Source organism: Marmota monax, unplaced genomic scaffold (assembly GCF_021218885.2).
Source record: "Marmota monax isolate L192 unplaced genomic scaffold, Marmota_monax_Labrador192_F-V1.1 WCK01_AAM20220418_F8-fsc00020, whole genome shotgun sequence".
NCBI lineage: Eukaryota > Metazoa > Chordata > Mammalia > Rodentia > Sciuridae > Marmota > Marmota monax.
The window spans coordinates 11,023,300-11,050,615 of NW_026692912.1; the positions used below are offsets into that span (position 1 = coordinate 11,023,300).

The 27,316-nt window shown below is 43.0% G+C and overlaps 1 non-coding gene across 1 annotated transcript; it reads left to right on the forward strand.

Annotated features, from left to right (window-relative positions):
- Window positions 1–11,427: 11,427 nt before the first annotated feature.
- On the forward strand, window positions 11,428–11,505 carry Trnat-ugu (transfer RNA threonine (anticodon UGU)). The gene has a single exon. It is a non-coding gene; the product is annotated as a tRNA-Thr (tRNA).
- The last annotated feature ends 15,811 nt before the right edge of the window (window positions 11,506–27,316 follow it).

The following is a 27,316-nucleotide window of genomic DNA, read 5'->3' on the forward strand; positions in this document are numbered from 1 at the left end:
GTGAAAACAGATGGAGGGCTGAGAGGGTAAATTTGATGATGGGAAATGGAGAATGTATAGTGAGGAAGAGAGGGAGTAAATGAAGACAGTATGGAAAGACAGACAAGGAGTGCCTCTTTTATGTAGTAGGTGGTGCCAACTCTGGAATGACCACAGGAAAAGAACTCATATTTCTGAACACATGCTCTGTGATTTCAGAACTTTATGTAATATATCAATGAATGATAACAATTCCTGCCTTATGGTAGTTGTGAGGTTTCAGAAATCCCTTACAACCCCTTTTAAGCAAAGCACTTAAAAGATAGGAGATGGATGTGTTAGTTTTCTGTTGCTGTGACAAACTACCTGAGAAAAATTAAACTGAAGGAGGAGTCATTCTGGCTCATGTTTTCAGTTAATGGTTGCTGGTCTTCATTGCTTTTATGCCTTTGGGAAGGCAGAACATCAATGGCAGGGAGCTTGTGGTAGAGCCAAGCTGTTTACTTCATGTTGGTCAAGAATCAAAGAAAGACCCATTTGTGTAACAAAGCCCTTCCCGAAGTCCATTTAACCTATGAATCCATCAATGGATTAAACCATTCATGAAGTCAAATCCTTCATGATCCTGTCACTTCCCAAGAGTACCACCTCAGAACAGTGCTGCATTAATAATCAAGCCTTCAATGTGTGAGCCATTAAGGGACAATTAATATCCAAGCCACAACAGTATTCAGTAAATCCTAACTATTACTCTGATACATAATGCCAGTAGTAACTAGGGTAGGACTTGTTGTCCCATTTGGTAAATGTGAAATCAGAGGCTCACGGAAGCTAACATACTTGACTTTGACCATGTGGTGACCAAGAGATGGAACACAAGAAAATCTGACTCCTGAATTCCTGTTCTGTCTGCCTTGCACCAGCCCCTCTGCACCCCTCTCCAATATGCTGTAACAGTCCTCACTCTTGAAGGCCCAGTCCTGTGGCCAATAGCCCCTACCCTTCTCCCTCTCTGCCCCTTTCTCCCCTTTTCCCTTCCTTACTTTGTTGAGTTACAATTCATTATTGATAGAATGAGTTACATTTTATTGTTTATTAAATTTATTCTTCTTTAGGGCCCACACTATACCTCCATTTCTGACTACATTGATGTGAAATTCCTCTTCATTCTGTCTTCTTCCCAATCTCCCCAGAAAAATTTTTCCTCTTGCTTTACCTTTTGTATTTCATATTTGCCTTCCTAGGTAGTTTTGTGATATTTTTCTCTTTCCCTTTTTTCAGTCTCAACCATAATCTATTCTGTTTTTCTAAATCCTTTCATCCATTCATACCATGTGAATGAGGCAAACTGATGTCTAGTGTCATTGGAAAAGCAGGGGTTGGCAATTTTGCTATTTACCTACTGGGTCAGGTCACCTAATAGCATGTGTAGACCTTTAGTTTTCTCATTTGTGAAATGGGGAGAGTGGTACCCACTTCTCAGGTTCATTATGGGAATTGAATGAGACCAGGCGTATGAAACTGTCTAGCACCTATGAGGTTCTCATTAGTGTTGTAAGTGAATCCAATCATCTTATGGTATCTCCCTGCTGGTTTCTCCTCCAGCCTCTTGTTACACAATCCTGGCCACCGTTGCACTCTGAAAGGCATACTGATCTCTCTTCTGCTCCTGGTGTATTTTAAGCACTTCCCAACTTCCCAGAGCTCTGCCCTTCTGCCTGCAGAGCTCCTCCACCCTCAGCATGCTCTCCTTCTCCCCATACATACAGCTAATAGCACTTTCCCTATGATGACCCCCCACCAGTCTGTAATCCCCTTTCTGCCCTCCCCCTTATGTCCTTTAATCCCTCCTTTCAAGTTTTTAATTGCACTTATTCCATATTTTACTAATTATCCATTTATTAGTGTATTGTCTGGATATATTTTCCCCACTAAAGCTAGAGCTGTAAGATATCAAAGGCCAAGTGATCTCTATTATCAATGTCTGCCCACCAGCCAGTAGGTAACCGACTCAGGGTAGAGATGCAAAGTAAGCATTTTTCCAACGAATGATCACATGTTGATTGAGGTTTAACTCTGAGACCGGCACTGTACTGGGTATTAGCCATCCTTCCACAGAAGATAAAAGAGACCTTCCTTTTTAATTCTACAGTAAAACATCCCTCTTACTCTCCCTCTCTCTTTTCCTTCATGCTTCCTTCCTTCTTCTTTGTATTTTCCCTTCCTTCCTTCCCAGCTTTACAGAATTCAAGCAATTTTAACAGCCCTTCCTCCTTCAGCCTCAAGATGATCTCAAGCACACAAATAAACCATGGTTCAGGACAGGAGAGTGCTATCTTGGCCTCCATCTTGACTCCATCTGAGCTCAACCTCCCATCCATCCTCTTTGTGCCCAGGGATCTCCGCCATTTGTTTTCTGTAGTTTCAATCACTGCCTTCTCTGTTACTCACACCGTCTTTTTAATCCTGCTTTGCTCTCCCCAGCACGTGGACTCCATTCATCACTCAGCACATCCTGTTACCTCTCCTTCCCTTCAGCACCTCAGCCCCCCGCCCCCCACACACTCTCTCTCTCTCTTGGCCTCCCCTCTGCCAACTCCTCAGCATCTTGACCTTTGCTGAGCCCAGCTCCATCAGCTGGAATAGGATCAGTGACAAGATTATGGTCAATCTTTACCTTTTATTGTGGCTGGATCCAAAATAGATCACTATAAATATACCTATCCCTGCTATCTTAGACTCAGAAACTTCTCCTGGTGATAAAAGTTCAAATTTCTTCTTTTCTCTATTGCTTATAAGTTGGCTGACTTTTTTTTTTTTTTTGGCAAGACTCCTAACCTCTCTTAGCTTCAGGTAATAGGAAGGTTGAATGAGCTTACTGTATGAATAGATGCACCCACGCTGTCTAGCACATAGTAGGTCATCTGTAATAGTGAAAAGGAGCTCATTTCCAGCGGCTTATAGCTATTTATTTGGTCCTTCTGTGACCTCTGCCTGGTTACTTTCGTCTCCATGTCTCATTTCCATTCCCAGAACATTTCCACTAGGTCTCATTTACGGCAAACTTCTGCCATTGTCTCTAGCTTCTCTTTCGTGAAAAATGGAAGAATATTTTAATCACCGTTGTCGTTCCTCATTTCCTCTTGCATCTGTTTGACTGATTTCTGCTTCAATTCAGTACTTCTCTGACTCTTTCCCTTAACAATTCTCAAATTTATTATCTTTTTTTTCCTCTCCAGCTCATACCTCTCACTACCTCCCGCTTTCCCTGTCCTCGGTCCTCTAAATCAACCCCTTCTTGTTCTGTGATTTACTACAGTCCTTTCATATCCTTCTTCAGTCGAAATCCTCCCCATGCTCCTTGAGAGCCTCTCTTTTCTCATTCATCCTTTGCATTTCCAAATCCGCTCATCCTTAATTCATCCCCATCATTCATTTGCAAGCACCCAAGTCTCCATACCTCTTTGCCTACTTAATCATTTAATCTACCCTTGTTTCCTTCCTCCTTGGTTACACTGGTCATCTTTCATCATTAACACGTTTTAACGGGTGACGCTCTTTTGGATCTCTTCTTACAAATCTTAATACTGGTGCATTTTGAGGATCCTGTTTCTGGGTCCCGTTGACTCCTCCTTTCTGAAATCTATTCCTTCTGGGACCCTGCTTTAGTAAAGATTTTTTTTTAAATCGGTCTTCAGTATCTGCTTTGTATTTATTCATACTGAACAGCTAACCTGGTGCATTCGAACGCATACTGCTGATGAAAAGTGCAAGCTTTATTCTCTGCTCCTGAGCACGGGGCCATTATCTTCCTGCAACACATTATTTTATTGTTATATTTTGAACTGGCGAAGGCTGTCTCAGTGAGGGGCTGTGATTTCCAAACATTTACTGGATGCCTACTATGTGTTAGGCACAAACCACACTTTTTTTTTCCTTTTTAGTTCTCACAGCTAGTCTGTGAAGTTGGGATTTTAAATCTCTGTTTTACATTTGAAGCATCGAGGACACAGAAAATGTAGGGCCTAAAATATGCTGAGTGTTTTACATTGAATAAAGTCCTTCCAACTTTGGGGTGGAGTGCGGTAGAGATGTAATAGTGTATGAGTTAAGAGTTTCCCACCTTTCGAACAATGATGATGGCAACTGCTTTTGTAGGAGTGCTGTTTAATATTTGTCTTCCTTGCTTAAACTATGGTTTCAATGAATACAGGGATCCTATCATTTTTGTTCCCTGCTTGTTACCTGGTATTTCTTAGGCCACCAACGATGATGGTTCATAGGTAAATGAATGCATGCCCACAGGTCAAAAGCACAAATTCTTGCCAAAGGAAATTTGAATTTCGGCTCTGCCATTTAATAACTGCATGACTTCAAACAGAGTATCGAGAGAGCAGATGTCTTTGAACAGTCTGCGTCTTTAAATTTTGTGGATGTGTGTAGTTGTTTATTATTGTTTTTAGTTTTTACATAATATCATCTGCAATGCTCAGAGCCAGGCCAACCAGGATTCAAAGCCCAACTTTCCCACGCCCTAGTTTTCATGCCTTAGACAAGTTATCTCCCTAAATATTACTTCTTTGTCTATAACACTGAAGGGTACTCTGTCTTCAGGGCAGGTGCTAGCTTGACTGATGATGTGAGGTGGAGCCCCCCAAGATAGTCTGATTTTAAAGCCTCGGCATGTGTCACACTCCGGGGGGGGGGGTCTCATTTTCCTGACTTCCAATGCAAAAACTTCTTTCACTGTCGCTTTTATTCTCTTCAAGAACTTTGTGTAAACCTAACTCCTAGGCCCATGCCAGAATGTGTTCAGAGAGGCAGAGGCTACGCCCTTCTCCTGACCCACTTAGCCAGCTGGATTTGATGGCCGTTATATGATAATCCGCAGACTCAGCAAGACTGGGTCTCGGCAGGTTCCCTGTGTCCTGAAGGTACAGCTTCACTCCATCTCTTTAAGAGGCTTTCAGTGAAATCCAGAGAAAATTAGGGATTTTTTTCCTCTCAGAGCTGGGGCACTGTATTTATTTACTTATTTATTTTTTAACTGAGGCTTTGGTCTTCAGAGAAATAAAACATGGTGGGGGGGTGGAATTGAGCTCAAAAGAACCTGCCTTTCCCCTTCCCCATTTTCCTCCCCCCCCCCCATCCCCTTCATGGAATATTGCGGAACACTACTTTCCAGGCCTTGGGAATGCCATGCAATATTATTTCCCAGGCGAGACTTACAATGGTCCTTGCACTCGTGGAGTTTACTGTCTAATCCAAGGATAGACAAACACAAATAATCCAGAATGAATAGTTGATTGAAAGGGTTTCTGGGTATTTGTTTTTGCGGTGCTGTATTGGGACCCAGAGCCTCCAAGATGCTCTGGGCAAGTGCTGTACCACTGAGCTACTTCCTTAGTCTCTAAAGAACATGGTTCCATGAAACTGAAGTAAAAGAGGAATGAGAGTCAAGGTGCATGTTGATTTGAAGAGTGACAACTGGTTAGAAACCTAGCAGGATGAATAGGAGTTATTATTGCAGAGGGAGCTGGTGGGAATTCCGGGCCAAGGAAGCCACAGCACAAAAGGCCACAAGAGGGTCAGGCAGATTCTGGGAGCCAGACATTTGAAGTCAGTCTGGATACAGAGTTGACCAAGAAGACCGGGAAAGAATGAAATGAGCCTCAGAAATTAGTGTGACTTAAATTATTCAGGCCTATGTAGGCTCTGGTAAGGAGTTTGGATTTAATTCTAATTTAAGTAGAAAGCCACGGGCAATTCTAAGGAAGGGGATGGCATAGTCAGATATGCATTTTTAAAATGGTACTTTGGCTTTAGGTAGAGAATGGATTTGCATAGAGCGAGAGAGGACAGAGGAGTCTCGCAGCGAGCCTGTCTGGGCTGTCCCAGGTGGACAACTGCAGGATGCACAGTGTGTGTCAGCCCCGCCCCCCCCCCAACCTTGGCACGAGGCCTACAGCTTGCTTATGGGAGAGTGGGGAATGCAAAGTCTCTGCTGAGAACGGCTTCTACCTCTCTTGCTCCCACCAAGAGAATGTGCTGATTTATATCTTCCCTGTTGAAACTACTACTTATTGATTCAAATTTTGTATTCTGGGGAAGCCATGTGGAGCAGTTTTCACAAAAATTTTCCAAACATACGAAGGTATCTCCAGCTTTCTCCTTTCCAAAGAATGTCTGCTTCTGCTTATTGCCTCTACTATTCCCTAACTGGATGTTAAAGTGAAAAACAAAACAAAATCCAACTATTAACCATTTTTACTCACATACACTTCTTTTCACCTATAGCAAGAAGGAGCATGGATGGAGGACAAGCTTATAGATTCCAGTATCAGACTCCTTGTTTAAATTCAGATTTTGACTGTGATATTTTGCTGTGTGCTCTTGGGGAATTTACTTGATCTCTCTGAATTTTGGTTTCTTGATCTGAGAGTAACAGGAGTACCTCATTATGGAATTGAATGAAGACAGTAGCAGCATAGAGAGTAAAATCATAGAGTACAGTATCTAGTCTATACCATTAATCGGTATTTTTTTTTACTGATAAATGCCTGTTATTATCAATATCCTTGAACTCCTTAGTCAAAAGCAACAGTAATGAAATCAAAGTTGCTGCAGGCTTGGTATAAATTGACTTGGCTTAAGGTATTAACTCTGCCATGATGTCATGTATAAAGTGAAAAGTGTTTAATCACTGCCCTGATTCTACATCTGGAAAAGGGGGAGAATCATAACTAGCTCATACAGTTACTGCAAAAAATAAATTCTCTAACTAATAAGAGAGACTGCCCAGCACCAATATCTGTGCACTTGGCAAATGCTATTTCCCCTTTCTGTGCTTTAACATCATTCCCTCAATGCCTAAGGCTGGGTTCAGCCCCCTCTTTCCTTTGCTCTTAGCACCTTGCTCTTACCTAGAGCAGAAAATGCATCTCATCTTGTTGCATTAAAAGTATTTTCTTGTCTGTCTTCAGCATTAGACTAAGCTGCTTGATGTGCCAGGTACTCTCCCAAGCTGTTTGCAAACATAGCATGTCTCATTCATCAGAGGAACCCTGGGAAGGGGGTAACAATCATCTCCCTTCATACCGATTAAGAAATCAGGCCAGGAGAGACTGAGTCCCTGTGTCAGGTGGCAGGCCTGGCACAGAGCAGGTGCTCACTCACTCTTCCTTGTTGACGTACTGCAGAAGGCTTCCTAAGAGAGTCTTCTTATGACTCTCTCCCCCAAAGAGCTCACTGATTCACATCATTTCCATGTCGATATTTTCTCCATCACGGCTGCTTCCTTGATAGATGATAGGCTTCCATTCAAAATGTACATTTTATAAGAAAAGGAATTTTTTTTTTTGCCTCTTGTTCACTGGGGTGTACCCTGCTCTCAGGAGAGCCCCTGACCCATAAGAGGTGCTCGGGAAGTTATTTGTGGAATAAATAAATAAATGCAAGCATTTATTAATTGGTGAAGTTATTTTGTAACTTAGAAGGGCTTATGTTGAGCCATACGTTCTTATATTCTTCCGAAAGTTAGTGGCATATTAAATGGGAGATGGGCCAGCGGACGAGGAAGACTTAAGAGACCAAGAGAAGATCTCCTTTTGCTGTGCACTGTATCCTGGGCTCCAGAGAGCATCACTTCTCTCTCAGCAGCTGGCCAGCAGCTGGAAAAAGCCCCTCTCCTTGGAAAGCAGGAGGGATTCTTGCAGCAGGAGACAGGACAGGGAAGCAGGAGGGAGCTGCGCAGGAAAGAGATATACTGCAGTTGCGGCATTAAAGCCTGGGGCTTGAGATGCCCACTAAGATTCACTGGAAAAAAATAATACTTGAAAAAAAGTGTAATGCCTGGTATTTATCACCTCAGCCTACTGGTGCTTCATTCTGCCTGACATCCATGGAGATTCTTAGTATCTAATATATTGTCTAGCATCCATCCTGCCCATGTACTATGCACCTGTTTTTTGTTTGTTTGGTTTTTTTGCTTTTAGCTTTAGTTCTTTCCTATTATTCTTTAATTAATTTTGCTGTGTTAGGTTCTGTGTAACCCATTAGCATGATACACAAGTCCAAGTCCCCAAACAGATTGACCCTGTCACTGTTTCTCTGTCTGTAAACTATGCCCCCAACAAAATAAATGTCCTTACTCCTTCAAGCCCATACTCCACGTTCCCTGTCCTGGGAATGTCTGGATGTCTGGATCTTTTTCTCTCTGACTAGTTTGCTGCACACACATACTGTAGCAATCTTCAGGGCCATTTCTGGTTCTCATAGTTTATACAGAATATTTTTGTCTTCACATGTCCTTATGCCTTGTGTAAATTATTTATTAAATTGAATATTTTCTACTACATATGCCATTTGCAATCAAAGGCAGTGATGCTTTTAGATTTTTTGTCCAGGAATTATTCACCCCCTTCCTCCTTTCCCTCCTCAAAGCTTACAGATGTTGCTGGATACAGTGGTGCATACCTATAATCCCAGTGGCTCTGCAGGCTGAGACAGGAAGATCGTGAGTTCAAAGCCAGTTTCAGCAACTTAGCAAGGCCCTAAATAACTCAGCAAGACCCTGTCTCTAAATAAAATATTTTAAAAGGGCTGAGGATGTGGCTCAATGGTTAAGTCCCCCTGGGTTCAATCCCCAGTACCAAAACAAGACAAAACAAAAACATCTCATGATGTTGAGCATGACCATGTGATGCACAGCAGCCAGTGGATACTGGCATCCAGGATGTGGCCATGGCTTATGGAGTTGGTCTTCCTCTTTATACAACTACTACTGCCCCTTAGCTTTCTGGTCCACATAGGATTAGAGGTATGAGCTCAGACCAGACCTACCCAGCAATTTGGAGGTCAGCCTAGCCATGCCTGCCTAAACCAGGCCACCAGAAACTCTTTGGAGAAGAATAAATGATTGCACTTTAACCACTGAGTTTCAGGGAGGTTTTATTACAGAGTGTTTCAGTGGTGATAGCTGACTGATACAAAGCCTTAACTCCTATCCTACGCTCTGAGTTTCTTGAAGTTTATGGCAGTCTGCCTGATCTCATTATACTCAAGCAAAGTTCGAAAGCACATTTCTAATGTATATTTCTTGAGCAGATGAACAGATGAATAAATGAATGATTAAAGAGCTCCAGAGAGAGAGATTCAGGACCCAGGGAGACCAGTGCACTCATTAGTTCAATGAGAATTTATTGAATACTTATTTCATGTCAGGCATTGTGCTAGTGGAAGGATATTCTGAGGTAAACAGACTGGACTTGGCTTCTAGATGCTCCATGGTGACTAGGGGAAAGCTTGAGAACCAGGGATTCATAATGCAGTCCATGTGCAAACTCTGATTATCCTTGAATCACATGCGAGGGCACCAAAGTAATCAGAGGAGTGATAATGGATAGAAAAGCTCAAAAAGATCCCTCTCTCGCTGCAGATTCCCATTATCTCAGGTTAAGAGCAAGTCCCAGACAGATGGGAGGCATTTGCATCCATTTGAAGAAAATGAGTTAGTAGAAGTTGCCCAAGGGGTAAAATAAAAATCTACAGGGATAGGGTTTCGTTGGTCATTTTCTGATTGCTGAATGACACCTTTGTTCCCTTCCAATATTGCAGAGAGGTTATCAGCATGCTGAGTTGGAATGTCATTATCATCTGTAAATCACAATCCTGGATTCATGACATCCAGATCTGACAGTGTGACCTCAATGTCCATCAGGACACTGTCTGAACCTTGATAAAATTCACTATCTGTCTTTTTTTTTCTGAAAGTTTTTCATGTCTACTTACCATTTCTGTCACACTCTCCAGCTTATCCCACCTACTCACTCCAAAGGTGTGGCTAAGGCCACTTGTGGCCACTGCCTTCTATTTCCCCAGAAAGAGCTCCAGGAACCAGGAGCCTGGTGCTGAAGTTCCTAAACCATGGGGAAGACATCAATGGAGCCGAGATTGAAGAGCAGCCTCCCTGGCCCTGGACACAGGCCAATGGGGAGTAAAAGTCATTTAGCATGTGCATTGATGCCACCTAGGATTTTTGTTTGTGTCTGTGTTTTGAAAGAGCAGGTGGCTAGGACAAATGGACCATCAGGGAGAAAAGGTGACTTTTTTTCAGGGCTCAGGGTTCAATATTCCAAAAGGAGCACATGACTTCTTTCCCCACCAAAACTAGCAACTTTCAGCTCCAAAGAATAAGTTGGGACATTTTGCTCCCTTTAAAAATACTACCTTGAAATTTGAACAGACCCTAATGAGGACAGCAGCCATATGGAAATAAACTTTAGGTCAGGAAAGACAAATATCAACAGGGATCTATTTTCTAATCACTGTGCAACTTAAAGGTGGCACCACATGTGCAGCACTTTGCACAATGTTTAGCATATGGTAGCAACAAAATAATATATAATAGTGCTATTTATTGAGTACTTATAATATGCCAAGTAGTGTGCTAAATGCTGTGGAAGCCCCTTCTTAATTAGCCCTTTCAACAACTCTAAAACCTGGGAGCTGTATGCATTGGTATTTATATATAGGAAAGCTAATGTTAAGGATGACATGAAATTCCTTGTCTGGAGTCTTCCATCTGGTACCCAGTAGCCAGAGTGAGTCCCGTGTAGTCTTACTTCAGAGCTTTGGGTTATAACCTCTATTCTGCATTCTCAGAGTTAAGATGAAACTTCATAATGAAAGCTAGCAACATCATCACGTCATCCCTTTTGAAAATTATAATTATAATCATGAGATGCCATAACAAGAATTATTAGGTGCCTCACTTCATGAGGGCAGGTTTCTGGAATATTATTACTAAAAAGAAATCGTTGACTGAAATGTGAAGATTTAAGAATAAGTGTAGTCTTTGCTGCCAAACTGTGAGAGATGGGTAAAAAGGACAGGAAAGATTTTTAGGGTCTAAAAGCCTTGGTTCTGACTTCATCCCTTGGTAGCTCAGGTCAGGTCCTTCCTGAGTCAATTGGAAAACAGAGTGAGGCAGATTGTGTTGTGGCCTCAATTCCTCCCCTCTGTCATGTGTCTGTAACTTCTGCCATGTGACTTTGCAGATTCTCTCACTGAGAAGGTGGAGTCTATTTCCCATGCCTTCAGTCAAGGCTTGTTCATGTGACTTATTTTAATCAACAGAATAAGGTAAAGTGGTGATAGGCCAGTTTTGAGTCCTGTGTATTTCTACTTACTGCTTGTGCTTCTATTGTCATAAAGATAAGCACATGCCTGGACCAGATTATTAGTCCCAGGACAATGAGGACATGTGGAGCAAATATTTCCCAGTTCACATGTCCCTCTAAGAGCCTAGCCCATCCTAGAGCCGAATCCCAGCTGACTGACAGAACCATGGATAAGCCCAGCCCAGATCAGTAGAACTCCAACCAAGTCTCTGACACCTGAGCTCTCATTATTGATAATTAGTATTTTAAAAGGCACTTCATAGGGGCTGGGGATATGGCTCAGTTGGAAGAGTGTTTGCTTTGTATGCACAAGGCCCTGGGTTCAATCCCCAGCACCACATCCCCATACACAAGACACTTCATTTTAGGGTAATTTTTCACAGAGTAACACAGAACTGCTGCAGAACATTATCATGCACATGCCCAGGGAGGGGTATATTGCAGCTGTTCTTCTTCACATCTCTCTAATCAGTCAGAAAAGGCCCAGTTCAGCCCAGTAAAAAGTCACAAACCTATATGATGAGCACCCATTCAAAGGTGGAGGAAGTAAGCTCAAGGATACCGATTGTCACTGCCATTTATCAAGCCCACTTTGGCTCCTTGCTGAGGATAGGGAAGTCAGAGCCAGAATATGTTCCTCCTGCACCAGGATCAAGCAGCTCCCTACTCCTCGATGCACGGGTGGCCGGCAGCCTCGAGCAAGTTTTCCCAGCGATTATTTTCATTGCCACAATTGGTTATTTCTATGTCAAAGTCACTTCCTCTCTTTGCTACAGATTTTTCATTTCCGTAAAAATGACAGTGTCTGATTTAGCTCTCAGAAAAGGATAGGGAGGTTGGGCAGGGGTGGAAATATGGAGGAGAAAGGCAAGGGAGGAAAGGAACAAAATTACTCACCAAAATGGGCTTTACAATTAGGACACACTAATGAAATTCAAAATAACAACAATAATTATGTTTCCATGGCCGAAGCCTTGTGTTATTCAACATGAATATTCATTCTCATGTTATCTTCCTAAGGAGTAAAACTGAGGGAAGCAGAGTGTGCACACAGTGTGGCTTTGCCCGTGTGTGTTTTTCCCCTGCTCTGCTTCTATTTTTACCCACACAAGACAGGCCCTGGTTTGAGAATGTCTGCATTCCAATATTTTTTGCAACTGTGATTTGTGTCTCTCTGGGTGTCCGCGCACAACACCTTATGTGGGAGATGCTTAAAACATCAATAAGACGTAAGTTAGGAAGAAGTATGTGTGCATGGGAGGGGCTGAAACAACTCTTTATAGCTGCTAAATGGTCACAGGCGGAATATCACTTTGACTTAGAGCTCGGCAGCTTGGAATGTGTACAAGGGAATCCAATGCATCTTTTATCAATGGGCTGGAAGATTAGGAGGTTATTGCTAAGTTATCAATAGAGGAGTGCAATTTGCTGTATGAAGTGGTCTTCAATTGGCTCCTAAGCTCAGAAGCTACGTGTGTTCATTAACAGACTGTTCAATGCACTGTGGTTGTAGGTATAGTGTATGAGTCTGCAAAGGCTGCCGTAACAAAATTCACATGTCAGGTGATTTAAACATCAGAAATTATTATCCTACAGTTCTGGAAGCTAGAAGTCCAAGATGGGGGTGCCAGTTGAGTTAGTGTCTGGTGAGGACTCTCTCCTTGGACCACAGATGGCCATTTTCTGTGTTCTCATGTAATCTTTCCTTTGTGCATGTTCTGGGAGGAGGAGGAGAGAATGGGAAGAGAGAGGGTGAAAGGGGAAGAAGGAGATAAAGAGGAAGAGAGATCTCCCCCCTCCTTTTTAAAAAAAAAAAAATCACAAACCCAGCAGATCATTTGAACTTGATTACTTCCTAAAGTCCCTATCTCCAAATATAGTGACATTGGAGGTTAGGGCCTGAACACATGACTTTTGTCTATAGCATAAAGTCAACTGTCTCTACAGGCTCTGGTGAAAATGGCATGATTCCCATTGTCACCAAGGAGGGAAGAAAGGGTCACATCACCCAGCTATGATGCAGTCATTGGCCTATATTTCAGGGCTGAGTGTCAGAATGTCAGTATTGATAACACCACTCCAGAAGAGGGAGAGAGGAGGGGAGTGAGACAGGAATCACATCCTTCAACAAATCTGATGGAGACCATTGGGCCCAGGGACTGTAAGCCATGGGGTTTCCCTTCCCAGGTCTCTGAAAAAGCAGTCAAATTTGCCTCTGTCAGCCATCAGACAGGGAGCCTTGGGAAACTGCTGAGTGCTGGTGCATCCTGGGAAAAGGAGAGGGCTCCTAGGTCAGTACATGATGCGGGGCGGGAGAAAGCAGAATAACATGGCAAATATTGATATATTAGGACCTCCTGAAACATAGCTCTGATGACATCACCCACAACATTGCTCAAAAACTGCCAGTGGCTTTTTGGTGCCTTTATAACAATGGTACAAAATTCTTAACATGGAATTCAGGGCTCTGCTTGCTGTGGTTTCGAGTAAATCTTCCAGCTTTGGGGTGTGGTGACAGTCATTCCTGACATTTAGGGAGTCCTTTGGAAAAGATGTTCTTCTGAGCCCTTTATTCATAGGAACTCATTTAATTTTGATGATAACTCCTAAAGGTAGGAGCTACTCTCCTAATCATCATGGGGCTCATGGAGGTTAGTGGACTCAGTTGGTTGACTCACATAGTACTGAACAGCGGAGCTGGAATTCAAACCCCAGAGCTCCAACTCCAGCACGATGCTCACAGATATTCCACCACATGCTGTCTTCATGTACTTCATATGGGAGAATCTCTGGTCCTCTCCCGAACATGTCCTGTATTTTCTGGTCCTAGAGTCATCAACCTAATCCTAATTACATCCATTCTTTAGATTCCAATTCTTGTCTATGTTTAAGGCCAAAATCAAAGATATCTCCTCCAAGAAAACATCCTGTAAGGGTATTTCATGATTCAGATCTCACCTATCACTTCATATTTTCTTCCCTAGTGGAGATTGCCATTTGGGGGGCTAGAATAAAATGAATATGTCTGGAATAGAATGTGTCACATCAGCTCAGAGACACAGCACAGAAGCTCTCCTATGGCCGTGAGCTCCTCATGGGACATATTTGCCAGCATAGCTCCAGTTCCCTGGGACAGTGCTCTGCACTTAGTTCTATCAGCTTGGATTGGACCTACTGCTAAGAACTAAGAACTAAAACCAGCAAATTAAATAAGAGAGAAACCTATTATCTCTCGCATAAAATAAATCCAGGAATGTCTAGCTCAGGACTGTTCTAGCAATCCCATGGTGCTCATGGATCCAGACCGCTTCCACATTTAAGTTGCAGAGCGTGGCTGTGGGCTTCACAAACCAAAACGGCTGTATGAGTTCCATCCTTCAAATGCATGAGCCAAGTAGCCGATAGAGTAAAGAAGACTTTATAGAAGCACAGCATAGCACTTCTGTTTATATCCCACGGTCTGGCTTTAGTTACAGTCATTTTGAAGGGCAAAGGAACTGGGGATGTTTTTAGCCATTCAGTTAGGTATGACCTTCCAGGTAAAAATGAGAATCTTGTTCTAGTCTAGATATAAGGTGTCTCCCAAAAGATCCTGTGTCAATGGAGGAGGCACAATGATTAGATTAGGAGTGCCATAACCTAATCAGTGGATGAATCCTTTTGACATATTAATATTTTGAAATGACTGCTATACTGTAAGTGTAGGCAGGTGGGGGTGGTTGGAGAAGGTGGGTCACTGCACTTAGGGATTATATCTTGTCCCTTGGCTCTTCTCTCTCTCTCTCTCTCTCTCTCTCTCTCTCTCTCTCTCTCTCTCTCTCTCTCTCTCTCTCTCCTTCCTGGCTACATGAGATGAGCTGCTCTTCTCTGCTAAGCCCTTCTGCCATGTTGCTCTACCTCACCTTGGTCCAGACTAAGAGTCAGAAGACCATGGACTGAGACTTCTAAAACCATGAGTCAACATAAACTCTTCCCTTTCTAAATTGTCCTCGATGGATATTTTGGTGACAGTGATGAAAAGCAGTTATTAAAGAAGAAAGGATAAGTAGAACCTAGGGTGGTGGGAAACTTCTGGTCATCTCACCACACTGGATCCCCAGCAAATGCTCACTTCAGCAACTATGTTTTGAAACTCTTTCTGTGTCAGTCACTGTATGAAGCAATAAAGACATAGAATGAAGAAAGCCAAGGTCCCTGCTTGCTAAGAGTTTATACTTCACTTAAGAAGATGAATAAAACATTACCTACCGAAAGTTTGTGGTGGAGTCTACATAGGGTGAGTACAAGGTGCAACAGAAACCCTAAATGGTATTGACCAGTTAGTTGCTGAAGGAATGAGTGAATTATTTGAATATAAAATAGTCCTTCTTTGGTTCCATCCTAGAAGGCAGAAAGGAGCAAAGAGAGACACGCTGGAGTGAGAGAATGCAGATTTGTAGGAAAGAACAGAGTCACACCTACCAGACTCCAAATGTATCTCTGCAGCTTGTTATATCTTGGATAAATTCTTTAATGTCTCCCAAATTTAATTTCTGCAAAATTAAATTAGATTGACCACGAGAGAAACCTGGCATAGCACACAGTAGGTGATCAGTAAGTGTTTTCTTTTTCACTGGAGACCAGAGAGAAGCATCTCCACACCTCGCACCTGGATCCCTTTGCCTGTGCCCTTCAACACCAGGCAGAGCCCTCCAGCTCCCACACTTAAAGTCAGTTGTGGGTGAAACTTAGATTGAATTTGATTTTTTTTCCCCCTTGAGTTGACATAAAGGGGTCTGTCCCTTAATTACTAGTCATTGCCCTTCACACACACAAAAAATGGTAACCCGCTCAGCCCATCAAAGCCTGCCCTTTGAAATGCTGAACTAGACAGTGAACAGAAAGTATCTGCCAAAAGGCTTCTTTTCTCCCAGAGATAAAAGCAACATGAAATGCATGTAAGTCCTGCGCCCTTGTTAATTAATCAGGATTCGCATTAAAAGCTTAAACGCCTTTGAAGCAGGAAGCTCAGGGAACCAGGACCTCTTTTCTGTTTTGCAGAGGGGAGATGGGTGGACAGGCCAGCCCAAAGAGGTCTCTGTAGGGGACTGGACAACAAGTTAGTCCATTGCCTTCCAGGACTGATGTAACAGGCGGGGGACAATTGCTAAAAGTGTGGACCACCACATTTGTATAGGTCCCACCTATCGATCAAAGAAAAACACAGGGCTCTGAACTGCCAAAGCCTCTGACACAGCCTTCTTCCTAACATTTGTTTGTGTAATAGGAGTTTATAAGAACATCAGTTCATTCACATAACACATGTTTACTTGCTTCTGCTACATTCAGGTGGGGACAAAATAGTAAAGAAGACACAGTTCCTGCCTTCTGAATAATCTGGCACAGTGAACCTCATACGGGAGTGACTTTGTACCCCAGGAGACAAGGTCCAAGTGCTACCATGTACTGACTTACATTAATGTTGAAAGCCAGGAGAAGACAAAGGGTGTAATCTAATCTGAGGGATGGCTCGGGTCACGGCCAGAATTATAGAACTGAGGCAGAGTCACTGAAGGATTTTAAAGCAGAAAGTGACAAGATAGAAATCTGTATTTAGGTGGAAGTAAAAAGATCACCTGGACCTTGGCAGTCAGATGGGGAAAATCAGATGAGTTCTAAATCAAATAACTGTGATAAAAATTACATGTAAAAGCAGCATTGACACAGGTTGGTTGCCATTTAGCAGGCTAGGAAAAAGCAATCACCTTAAGGGTCAAAAGAAGAAGGGACAGCGCTGCTGGACCAACCCGTGCAGGTGATAAGAGGCAGAGGGGACGGGATGAGAGCTGAAGGTGAGATGGCAGCACTCAGCATCAGGTGCAAAGCTGCCCAACACAAGGCAAAGCTGGAAATGGAAAACACCCAAAGAAAAGAGCTGCTTAGAACATTCTGCTCCACCCCCAAACCTGTTTTCAGCCTGTAAGGGGCACAATGGACATCACCTTTTCTGGAAATTTCTCTGTGCATTCTTCAGTCTAAAGATTGGAATTGTTTTTCTATTGTCCCATTAAATGTTAACATTCATGTAACCAAAAGACATGAATTGCTGTCCATGGGTATACCCATTATTTAGCACAATCCTAGCAAGTAGAAAGTGCTACTATGTACTGACTTAGTTCAAAGTTGAAAACCAGGAGAAGACAAACAGGGTGTAATCCAATCTGAGGGATGGCTCAGGGTCAGGGTCAGAGTTGTGGAATCAAGGTTACAGACTTCAGGAGGGGTGGGAGTCCTATTTATTTGGTGCCGTCTGAATATGCTGCAGGCCTGGCATAGGTACATGAAGTTTGGGGCTATGCTAATACGGTGTGATTCCAGATACGGAAGAAAGTAATTCCTTCTGGAGAGAGGAGCCCTGGCAGGCTCTGTGAGGGAAGTAGCATTTCAGTCTGGCTTTGATGGGCAGACAGGCTTTGGTGTTGTGATCTCTTGCCTCTGTTCTCTCAACCTGGGCATATGTTGATCTGTCAACGCTTTCTCTCCACCAGGGCACAGGTGCAGCTTAATGTACAGAGTGTCACCTAGGTTACATCCCACAGAGGACACCTATTATGTGCAGTTACAGGCTGAGATCTCCAGGCAAATGCATTCAAAGCACAAAACACCTACAGCACATTCAACACAGTGCGCATTATGTATTCATGATCATGAATAGTGTATGTTTGTGCAGATCCATAAAAACTTGCGTTTTGTTCAGGGGCTTAACTTCTCCAACTCCCACAACTAAAACCTCACTTCTGCAGAACAGTAATATGAGGTAGGTGAGAAAGACAGTGTTGTGGTCTCATTGTGGATGAGAATGTAGGAGCACAGAGAGGTTAAGCAAGTTATCCAGGGTCACAGCTATTGTCATGTAATCAGAGATGGAGCTTCTTAGTTGCCAATTAATCCATTCCTTCCTGCCCAGAATAGAGAACTCTCTACATTGTGAGAAAATATGTTCCAATGTGCTGAGGAAAACAATTGCCACTCAGTTTCCTATGAAATGTTTAGCAGAATCTTGAAATAAAACCATTTGATACATGAATTATATTAACTCAGAAGTTTTATACTCCTGATTGACCTGATGAATTTATTTCTTCAATTATCTTGAGATTCTTATATCTTACTAATATGTTAGGATGAATTTTATAATTAAATGAATGATTGATAATGACATGAATTTCTGGTCGTCTAAATTTTTTAAAAGTTATTTTCTTACTCAGCTTATCTTAAAACTGACTGAAGTTAAGTCACTGAGGAGCTCAACTCTCTAGGGAAACTACTGCTTCCCTGAATTTGCACAATAGACGTGATAATCATGAGGCTCAGTACTCTGGCTAAAGGTAACACATAAATGCATACCCGACCCTCACTAGTTACACCCCAAAATCCTTACAAACCCTTTACACTCACATGTTTGCTTTCTCTTTGCCCACCCCCTCCAATCTCTTTCTCTCTCCCTTTATTTCTCTTTCTTTCTTGCTTCCTTGCTTCCCCCCCCCCCCCATCTACATCTCACTCAAGACCGTTTCCTCTCTGTAATGGTTTACATAAAGCCACTGGTAATGCACCCTCACTAATTCTAAATTAGAAAAAAAAAAGAAAGAAAAAAGCAGAGCTGTCTTGAGTTAGGCACAAATCCATTTATGAGGTCCGAGGTCTTTCAGCAAGTCTGTCTTGAAGCATTTGTAGAAAGAAGAGCCTTTTATGATGCTTGCGATGTCTCTATCTCTCCTCTCGCTGTCTTAATGTGCACATGCAGACACACACACACACACACACACAGAGAGAGAGAGAGAGAGAGAGGCTTGCGAGGACAGAGGCTGTTCCTACGCAAACTTTGCTGAAGCAGTGTTCTCCCACAGATAAATCACTTCCTTCCCGAGGAAGCAAACACCTTTGCCGCATGGCTAGAGTGGGCGGGAGGAATCTTCCTCCTGAAATACTTGCCCTGTCAATCATGTATCCCAAAACAAGGAGAGCGGTTTTGAATATTGAGCAGGCAAGAGGGCTGCCCACGCCGGACATGGGCACCAAGGCCCTTCACTCAAGGTGACTCCCTTTATCAGCTCTGGCACTGTCTGATGAACCAGTGTCAGGAAACAGATCTGAGGACAGGAAGGCTTCTATGATCTCCCTAAAGAGCAAAGCAGGCATGAGCTTCGCAGAGTTAAAAGCCAAACTAAACAGAAGCCCAAGACAGGTGAATTACAGCTGGGAGATCCCATGGAGGGTGCCTCCCTCCTCCCACGTGACTCTACGGGGGAAAAATCACACACACACACATACTCTGACAGGTTGCAAATACACCAATGCTGCTTATGTGCTTCCCCTATTGCACAAAGGAAGGAAGCACATAAATGGGTTAATTAGCTCCTATGCAGAATTTAATTAGAGTATCTTTGTTCACTCGGGTTTCAGCCAGAATCTCAATTATCGATTCCTGTTTCCAGGATTTTTGAGCATGGATGCAGGTTTTCATTTGGGGGGTCCCACTGGAAGCTTGGGGTGTCTTTTGCCTTCCACATGGATGTGGCAGAAAATTTTAACATGAAATATTGATTATTTGAAAGTCATCCCGTTATCACAGGGAACAATGACTCATTATAACATGGAAAGGTATTCCCTATCCCAAGCTCCTCCCCTTGAATGTATACAACGATGAGTTAGCTTTTAGAAAGTCCAGAATGAATTCAGGGCTTGGAATTCAGACATTTTCTTCCCATAAGATTAAGCATTGATAAGTGACCTTGTAGTCACTTATGTATGACCATGTAGTAAGCCCTTTTTAACCAGCCATCCTGTGTGGTAGGTATTCTTATTATCAGCAAAGTCAGTTCTACAGAAAGATAATATTTAAAAAAAAAAAATTATCATAGAAAGTACTTTGTGTAGAGCTATTTTAATTAAATAACAGAAAGCAAACTTATACAAAAGGAGAAACAATGATCAGTTTGGAGAAAGGGACAGGTTCCTGAGGAAACCAAGGCTAGACTTCAGAGAGGACAGAAGCTGGGAACTGTTATAACACCAGGACTTTGCAGGGCCCAAACTCATTTTTCTGCTGTTTTCAGTGCCTGCTTTCTTCATTCTGCGTGGTGCCACCCTCCAAGTTCCTGGTCTGCAGGGGAGAAGCACATGCTTACAGATTCTGAGCTTTATTGCTTATAGTCCAAGAGACACTGGTCCAATACTTGTTCTAATATAATCAGAAAGACCCATGTTGCAAATGATGGTGATGATGATGATGATGATGATGGTGATGTTGTGATGGATAACCCTATTGATTTGTGTTTCTACAACCTGGAATGGGCCCCTCCAGCCTCCACCCTTTGCCTATAAGAACAACTGTTTTTCAAAGTACAAGGACTGCCAGAGTCTCCAAATCTTACTGAACCATTCAGAAGCTTCCCTGGGCTTTTTACAGGTATGTAAGAGTTTTTCAGACTTTGATATTTGCCACAGTATCAAGGTGAGGTGAGAACTGCACTGTTATCAGGCAAGGTGAGTGCTGAGCTATTATTCTTTTTTAACATATGAGGAAACAGAGCTCAGAGAGCTGACATTTCTTACCCAATGTTACACTGCTAGCAAGTGGCAGAGCTCTTAGTCAATGTCTCTTTGTACAAGCAAATCAAAATTCAAAATACATCTTTTTGTCCCGATCACCCTACATTGGAGAATCAAAGTCAGCATACCTAATTTGAAGATTAGGAGCCAGATCTCCTGGCTTAAGGTCTCCCACAAAGCATTTCTCTATGCTCCTAAGGGGTCTGAAACACACACTATTTTATCAACTTAGGCATCCCATAGCTTCATCTTCTTTCTGGAATCATTTCTCTTTGGCATTGGGCACATAGAATTTTCTTTTTTTTAAATTTTCTATTTTAGTTTCTTATTTCCTCTGTTAAGTTCAGATTCTGAAAGAGTGGCCAGTGTTGTAGATGTCAAAGCTTTGAACGTTCAGATTTCCCATATAGGAGACATGAATTCTTTGCCCCCTCCTTGCCTTTTTAAGAGTATTTCCACACTCAACCAACTATCAATCACTGTCACCAATTACTATATGCAGGCAGTCACTCTAGGTTCACACTGAGCTAGGCACTGCTCTCGACAGGGGCTCCTACAGCACATTTCCAGGGAAATTAGAACAGATCTCTTGGGTGAATGGTGGCCTACAAATCACGAATATGTAGTTTAACCAGCTGTGAAGCATCTCGAACGAAAAGTTGGTTTTAATTTTGCATTTAGAACAAAAAAGAACCATGTTGAATTTAAAGGACAACTTCTTGATAACCCAGAAGAAAAGTACTAGCATGAGACATTCAATGGGAAATGCTACTTTTGTGTCCCTAGACACCTGTACTCATGTTAGCTCTGGTAGCATCCTCCAAAGGGGCCTCCTAATCATCCTACCTTCTGATACTCTACTCATTTAAAAGTTCCCTCTCCAGCATGAATAGGGATGACCTGTGTAACCAACAGGACATTCCAGAAAAGAGTATGTGAATTGTGAGGCTAAGTCATAAAAGGCACTGTGGCTACCACTCTGGTCTCTCTTGGAATGGTTACTTAGGATCAAGCCAGCTGTCATTTCATGAAGACATTCATGCAGCAAAGGAAGAGGCCAGAATGGGGAGCAGCCAGGGCCTCCTAGAAACAGCTGGCAACAACTTTGGGGTATTTAAAGAGCTATCATGGATGTGAATTCTCCAGCCCCACTCAAGCCTTCAAATGACTATAGTCCCAGCTGATATTTGACTGCAACTGCATGGGAGATTTTGAGCTATCACTGCTCTGTTTAGCTGCTACAAATTCCTGATCCCCAGAAACTGTGAGCTAATAGGTATTTATTGTTGTTTCAATCCATTAAATCCTGGGCCAATTTGTTATGCAACAGGAGATGACTAATACAGCTTTAAAATCCTGTGCTTTCCTATCCTACCTTAGAGAAGCTGCATGTGTGGAAACCCTGATGATGATAGCACATTTGTGCTATGTGCCAGAGAGCCCTTTGCCCTGGCTACAGCAGACTGGAACAGGCGGCCAGGTGCAGACACATTTGTCTAGGCTCACTGATTCCTCTTTCAGGAGTTTGTGTTAGGGTGTCTGAAAGGCAGTCAGTTACTGACTGGGTGCTATTGGAAAAGCAACGGAAAGCTAAAGGTTGTTCAGCCACCATGATCCAAGGATAAGCAGAAGGCGGTGGACATCTGTGCCTGAGGCAGAATAACAGGTGCAGAGACAAAAGAAAAAGAGAGAGAACTAAATAAAGATGGAAAGGTAGCACTGAATCCCCTCAATACCTTTCTCTTCTTAGGGGACGTTAAGGCAACTCCAGCTTGATCAGTTTCCAGGAAATTCCAGATCCCATGGTCTAAACCAATTTAAACAGCACCTTGAAGAGTTCTGACTTCAAAAGTGGCACTTAACACTCCTTCCAGATGTTTGGATATTTACCTAGAAGAAGGAAAGGTTCTGGATGTGACTCAAGAGGCGATAATTCCAGGAGGTAATAATATACTTATCTTGCCATCCCTTCATCTTCAAGCTTAAGAGTGACTCAGAGAGTGACTTGCACGTGGTACCATTGTGATTTAAAGAGGTAATACTCTCTGCCTGACACCAAACAGGGACATAGCTAAGGAAACGACATTGTCTCTAGACAGACGTTCAATCCTTTCCACTTGAGAACAGAAGAGCTTCACAAAGCTTTTGGGGTGATCATTCCCCTCTAAACTCCATCATTTGCCATGATGGATGACTGCACAGTGGTCTTCAATATACATCTCTGTGTTGCGTATTGATAACCCTATCTCAGAAGAGAGGGCACTTCCTCGAGGGGCCTTGAATTGGCTTTCATATTGAATTGGCATTGAGATTGAGCCCTCCGTGTGCACTGCAGCCCAGGTATGAGCTTTTAATTTCCCTAAAATAGTAATGCTAAGTACACAGATTATGTTTGAGCTCCTGGGCTGGAAAGAACTCACAAAAAGGAATCTTTACATGTGAAAGTGGCGAGAACATCTTTCGCTTTTCAATGCAAGAGGGTCTCCTAATGTATGGTACATATGCCCTTGAGAAAATGAGGTCTGTGAGGTGCTCAAGACCAGAGAAAGTCAGATTAGGAAGAGGCAGGTAAGGATGGGTGTGGCTTTAGAAGTGTGCAAGTGGTGAGTATCAGATGTGCTTCCCACAGGTGAAGAAGACAGGTGCAAGGTGAGCCTAGCAGACCTGAGACGGGGAGAGGCACTGCTCCTGTGTCAATTTACAAAGGGACCCTGGAGATGTTTCTGTCGTGAATACAAAATGACATCCCCTGCAGGGAATGTTTCGGGCGTCCATAAACAGCCCACGCCTGTATGATTTTATGGTAGAAATTCTCCATAATGGTGAGGGATTTCTACTTACAGGGAGTTTTCAAATGAGCTGCAATGATGTGTCTTCAATAAAAGAAGAAATGAAACATCAGAGACATTTAAAACTGGTCTTAGAACGTGTAGCTATCTTCTTCTTTTAGTGTCTCTGGAAAATATTGGCTGCTTTGTTTTGTGTTCCTCTTTATCAGCAGAGAGGAGTTAAAGTTTGGAGGCCTTGGCCCTGTTCACCATTCCAGCCTCCATTTTCACCCCCTCGCCCCACTGCTTCCAAATCTACATTCTAGCCATGCTCAGCAACGGCTATTTCCTGGAAGCATCATCCACTCCCATCTCTAATCTTGTGCACCTGACATCCCATCAACCTTGGCCACTCCCCAGGGCCTGTCTTTACCTGGCTCACTTTTCAACCTGTTTGAGAGCTCAGTTGAGATGCAGTATCTCTGCAAAGATTCTCACATTCCCTTCCACTCCTGATTCCCCTCCCAAATTCTCCAGTGGGGATCCACATGGATACCTGTCTTGTTCTTTTGAATGCTCAGCAGCTTTGAATGCACACTGTCTCTTTCTCTGTAGGACAAGGTCCTGCCTTACACTCCATTTGATTAAGCTTCAGTTTCAGCTTGACCATCAGGCACAACCAAGTTAGACTTTATGGAAACGTCAGTGATGTGAGGAAGCCACATGCACAGAATCTCTTTCCTAACCAGGCTGGAATAAAATGATCCAACATTCAATTCAGAGAAGGAGGAAGTTGTACTGTCCAGCACCCAAGGAGATGGTGTGAGGTGCCTAGGGCGTATGTGTTTGGTTAAGGGAGCAGTATGGGGTCTGCTGGCACATTCCCACACCATGATTCAGGTGTACAAGCCCAGCTCTTTGTGGGCCACTATAAATACGTTCCTTTCACCCATTCATTTTTCTGCATAAATTACCTGATGGTGGTGTTGTTTTTCAGCTAAGAACAGTGACTGAGGCAGTATGCTCTCTTTTGTGCTCTGACAGCCTGTGAACACCCCTCATTCATTCCACAGTGTGAGTTCTTCTATCTGATTGTCTTCCTGTTTTACCACCAATTTCCTGGGGCCTGGGAGCAAGTATGCGTTCTTCATAAGTGCATCCCAGTTTCTTTCGTGATGCGTGGTGAAATAAATATTTGCCGATTAAATAAATACACAAAGGAAGATTCCTCCAAAAGCCTTTTACTATTCTCTGATTGAGGAGGTCTCCTCATTCAGAATGAGATAATCCCAGAGGGTTAGCAGGATGGATCAGTTAGCAGCAGAATTGGGTGTACAGTTACCCTGATCAGCCAGAAATAAAACAGAGAAGCTTGGATGGAAAGAAGGGAGACAAGCTTATATCCGGGCAAGTTCAGTATCAGGGACTTCTGCCAGACTGCAGAGGTGCAGGGCGACCACGGACAGGAGATAAAGTCAAAAACAGGTCTCTGGATGCAGTGCCAGGTGGAAGGAAAGGTGAGCAAGCACTTGCCGGGTATTGAATCCACAGCGAAATGCAAAGGCCTTGTGAAGGAGAATCTGAACCCAGGCCAGGAAGGGGGAAAAAAAAAAAAACAAAAAAATTAGGGAGGCTGGGGGCAGTGAAGTGTCCACGGCATGGAGAGTCCATACTGCCAAGAAACACTTCCTGACTCTCACCTGGCCACTACTCATATTTTAATCAACTCGGATCTAATATCCTACCACAAACACTTCTTGGTTTTGATCATTCACTGGGATGTCAGAGACTCCTGCTGTTTCTGTCCAAGGACTTATGGTGTTAGTATAATTATCTGCTTGCATACCTGTCTAATGGCATGAGTAATCACTGAAAACAGTAATAGTTGCCATTTTCCACATATAAACACTGTATGTACATATTTTATTCAATCCTCCTAACCCCTCTGTAACAAAGGTACCATTATTATCCTTACTCTTCAGATGGGGAAAGCAAGAATCAGAGCGGTAAAGTGACTAACCTAAGATTGCACAGTCAGGAAGTGGGAAACAAGAGATAGGAAGTGAAATCTTCCTGATTCCTGCACCTGTGCTCTTAAACTCTAGGTTATAGTAACTTAAGGTCATATCCCAGAAAAGTAAATGAACTCAAGTTTTCTTATCCTTACTGAAGTTCAAGAAGCCATGTGAGGATCTAAGATTGAGGGGGAGAATAAGGACTTATCTGGGGGACACAGGGGGTGATTGACAGAGCTGGCTATCTCTTGGCTTATCCCAGAGAAGTTGTCTTGCTTTAGGAGAACTGTCTAGGAAGATGAGGCTGGACCAAGGGGTGGATTTGGAGGAGGAAGGGGATGCTAATAACTCTCTCTAGGTGGGCCAAATACCAGAGATCAGGGAAAATGTCTTCTGCACAGAGAGTCTGCGAGGCTGTTAATTAATGTCCTGTGAGTCTGGATGAGCTGCGCCATCCAAGCCAGCGGAGCTTGTACAGTCTTGCTGCTCCACTTACTCGACATATCTAGACGTTAGATGCTTCAAGGGGAAAATGCCTCTGATCTGCATTGGCTCCATTCCCAAACGGCTGAGATTTATGGGCAGGCCCATGGGAGGAGAGTTGAGAATGAATGGCTTTAGGCTCAATTTCAGCTTCTCCACTTGGAGCCCAGCCCCCCTTTTCTGACTTTCCAGCTCACAGGTAAAAGTATGGAATCTTGGGTCTGGTTGTGTTCTCTGGGGTCCCCTGAAACCTGGGTTCCCAAACGTAGCTGGTTCTCATAATTATCTGGAGCATCTCAAACAAAGTACATTATGAATCCCACCGAAGACCCCAGCAGCCTGGGCATCGAAGTTTCAATAATATCTGGAGGAATGCAGATGATCAACTGAGTGGAGGGATCCCTGATTTAATCTAACAGAATGATAGTCACATTTTACAGAGAGCAAAGAAAGAAGAGGGGCAAGCAGGAAAAAAAAAATGTGGCTAAAACCCTGGATTCTCCGTGTGCTTGCTTCATGATTCATGGAGAGTAACAGCATCTACTATTTAAAAATATGCTCATGCTGGGTGTTCTGGCTCAAGTCTGTAATCCCAGTGACTCCCATGCTGAGGCAGAAAGACTGCAAGTTCAAAAACATCCTCAGCAACTAAGTGAGGCCCTAACCAACTTAAGGAGAGCCTGTCTCAAAATAAAATATAAAAAAGAGAAGAACTGGGGATATGGGTCAGTAATTAAGTGCCCTGGGTTCAATCATTCCTGGTGCAAAAGAAAAAAAAACAGTCACACCAGTTTATTTCAAAGCACAGTAATGAGATGGAAATGTCATCATCTGGGTGTTGTGGTGCATACCTGTAATCCCAGTGGCTGGGGAGGCTGAGGCAGAATTGTGAGTTGAAAGCCAGCCTGTCCCTGAGTTCAATCCTTTATGCCCCCCCCCCCTTGGCTAAAAATCATTTTTTAAAAAGATGGAAATGTCAAGTTATACAGTTTCTGATTCATAAATGTCTGCTCTTGTTAACTAGTAGTGAAGAAGCAGATAAACAGTCCACTAGGATAAATGATTTTGATCATGATCATCACTGATGCTCACCATTCTTTCCTCCACACTTGATAAAGGAACCATTCCTCAGATCATAAGAAACACCCCCATAGTCTCAATACAGATGGACTCCCTTACCCTGATATTGACGTTCTGAGTTCTTCTCTTCTGTTGTCAGGTCAGCCTGCAAGGACTTAAATAGAACCCATGCTTGATATACCATCAAAGTCCCTGTGGAGTGGAGCTTCTGAGAGAACAG